Source organism: Lagenorhynchus albirostris, chromosome 4, assembly GCF_949774975.1.
Source record: "Lagenorhynchus albirostris chromosome 4, mLagAlb1.1, whole genome shotgun sequence".
NCBI classification, from domain to species: Eukaryota; Metazoa; Chordata; class Mammalia; order Artiodactyla; family Delphinidae; genus Lagenorhynchus; species Lagenorhynchus albirostris.
The window spans coordinates 132,429,707-132,432,747 of NC_083098.1; the positions used below are offsets into that span (position 1 = coordinate 132,429,707).

General features: G+C 48.6%; 1 pseudogene; it reads left to right on the forward strand.

Annotated features, from left to right (window-relative positions):
- The first annotated feature begins 1,682 nt into the window (after positions 1 to 1,682).
- On the forward strand, positions 1,683 to 2,587 carry LOC132519141 (monocarboxylate transporter 10-like; annotated as a pseudogene).
- Positions 2,588 to 3,041: the final 454 nt, after the last annotated feature.

Sequence of the window (3,041 nt, forward strand, 5' to 3'; positions counted from 1 at the left end):
AATACATCTACCTTTATTTTGTATGCCAAAGAGGATTAATGAAAGCCATAAAGCTGAAGAGAAACAAAAATTCTGCAAAACAAAAAGTACTGCTAGGATTATTTTTTCTTTACTCAGTTATTTCTACGCTTTCGGAAGAGAAACACATTTGAATGTTACATTACCTTCAGAGAGGAAAACGGCTGTTATACAGAGAGAAAGTCAAGGGAAGTAGCCTAACAATTTTGGAGGAGAGTTAAAATTTTAAATCATTCCTGGTACTCACGATTGATTCTGCTGTTCTCAGAAGGATCCACATGGGGTGATTCGGTTAGGCAGCTGAAGATGAGTGGAGGCTACTTCTGTGAGCTCAAAAAATATTTTATTTTTTTAGTAATCTATTTCCTAGAGCCCCAAAATTTATCTGGCTGGTAGTAGGGACTTCAATTTTTTTTTTTTGGCCACACTAAGTGGCATGCAGGATCCTAGTTTCCTGACCAGGGAGTGAAACTGCACCCCCTGCAGTGAAGCGTGGAGTCTTAACTACTGGACCACCAGGGAAGTCCCTTACCTTATACTCCTTTTTTTTTTTTTTTTTTTAGGAACTTAAGAAATATTTGTTGTGTGGATGAAAAATGTTGCCTGCTGTAACTGCAAACAAACGATGCTGTGGCCATCCAGCCATCAGCTACTACCAGGCCCTGATGGTGAGCGCGGAATGAGCTCAGGATGGAGACAAAAGGGCTGCCATCCAACAAGCCCTCAGCCACTGCAGCCACCCCCAACGGTGCACCCTGAGGGGTCTCAGGATGGAGAAGAACTAGATCCTGGCCTTAGATAGCCAAGGTGTGCATCAAATGAATGATTTCAGTGAGCCCAGACTCTTGCATCTTCCTATACTTAGAAAAGCAAGAGCTAACTTAAAAAACTTGAGACACCTGGTGTTCTTTTATTAACAGTAATCTTTTATGTTCTGATTACCTGGCGTTTGTTGCAAAACTCCTGTATAACCTGGCTCCTCTCTTACCTTTATGGAGCTGTCCCTCAGAGCTTTATGGGAGGCTGTCTTCTGGGCTTAAGACCTCAGAAAATTCGCCAAATAAAACATAATTCTCAACTTTCAAGTTGTACATATTTTTTCAGTCAACAGTTGAATGGCTTGAACAAATATTTGAAATATAAACAATACTCATAAAACTAAAAGTTACTTTGATTAAAATAACAGGTAGCTATATATATTTAGTCTAGGTATTTTGCAAGGTATTAATAAAAATAAAAAAACAGGGGCTTCCCTGGTGGCGCAGTGGTTGAGAGTCCGCCTGCCGATGCAGGGGACACGGATTCGTGCCCCGGTCCGGGAAGATCCCACAAGCCGCGGAGCGGCGGGGCCCGTGAGCCATGGCCGCTGAGACTGCGCGTCCAGAGCCTGTGCTCCGCAACGGGAGAGGCCACAACAGTGAGAGGCCCGCGTACCGCAAACTAAATAAATAAATAAATAAATAAACAAAGAGTTGGTTTGGGGCTATGGACTGGGCGGCCTGAGTCCTAGCAGGAGGGGGTGCCTCCTGCCCACAGGGGCGCTCCCCCGCCCTCACGACGGCCTCTCTAGCTCAGCGGCCCAACACGGAAGCTCCTCCCTGAGCCCGCCAGGACCTCGGCCCCGCCCACTCCCCTGGTGCCGGCCTGAGGAGGCCACGTCGGCCATGGTGCCCTCCCAGGAGGGGCCCGCCACTGCGCGGGGGACAAGCGAGGCGCAGCCTGCAGGGCCCCTGCGCCCACGGAGGTGGCCCCGCTGCCCGGCCCTGGACCCTCGGAGGGCCCCGAGGAGCCGGCGGCCGAGAACATGGAGGTAGAGCTGGCGGGCTGCTGGGCGCCCAGTTCCCTGAGCCTCGTGAGGCCCCTGAGGGTGGCTCGGCGTCCAGAACGCCTGCGGGGTGCTCTTCACGTCCATGCTGAAGACCTTCGGGTCCAAGGAGTATGACAAGATGGTTCTCAAGACAGCGTGGGTAAGTTCTCTCTCCATGGGCATGATGCCCTTGTGCTGCCCATTAGCGTCTTCACAGACATGTTTGGTTGTCAGAAAACAGCCATGGTGGGTGCTGTTGGATTCATGACCCGTTCTTTTGTAAGTTCCACGGAGCCTCTGTACCTTACCTAGAGAATCATGTTTGCCTGTGGCAGCTCCTTTGCCTACCAGCCTTCATGGGTCATTTGGAGACACCATTTCAAGAAGCGCCTTGAACTGGTGAATGGCATTGTCACCGCTGGTAACAGTATCTTTACAATTTTGCTGCCTTTCCTTCTAAGGATTCTGACTGATAGCAGGGGCCTCTTTTACACACTAAAGGGTCCTCTGTATCTTCCTGTTTGTTCTCTTTCTGGCTGGTAAGATCTACCCCGTTGCCTCCCATGCCAAAGATAAAGATGGTGGGACCAAAGGAGGCAACAGATACTCCCTCTTTTCCAGGAGAAAGTTCAGTCCTCCCCCAATTTTTTTCAGTTTTGCCATCTTCAGTGTGACAGCCTATGCGGTGTGGACAGTTGGAATACCACTTTCACTTTTTGGATTCTTTGTGCGTTAGGTTCACTTGAGCCTGCTGTTCTCTGATGGGGTCGCCTCAGGGGTGGAGTGCTACTTATTATCAGCCACTCTGGGCCAAGATTTGCCTTGTAAGTTTCCCCTCTGTTCCCTCAGAACTAGAACAGAGGCAGTGTTGGACCATTGCCCCCACTCGAGCATACTGCACAGCCACAGACAGGACTCTGGAGGAAATGGGCTAATGTGAATGAGAGGACATCACATAACCTTTTTTCCAGCTTCTACATCTCCTCCTTTGGTCTCTAGTACATTGTGAATATGAGAAAATTGAATTGCTTTTCACAACCTGTGACAAGTAGAACATATACATAGTTTTTTTTGTTTGTTTCTTTTGGCTGTGCCAGGTCTTAGTTGCAGCACACAGGATCTTCGTTGGGGGATGTTTAGTTGCAGCATGTGGACTCTTAGTTGTGGTAGGTGAGCTTCTTAGTTGCAGCATGCATGTTGGATCTAGTTCCCTGAC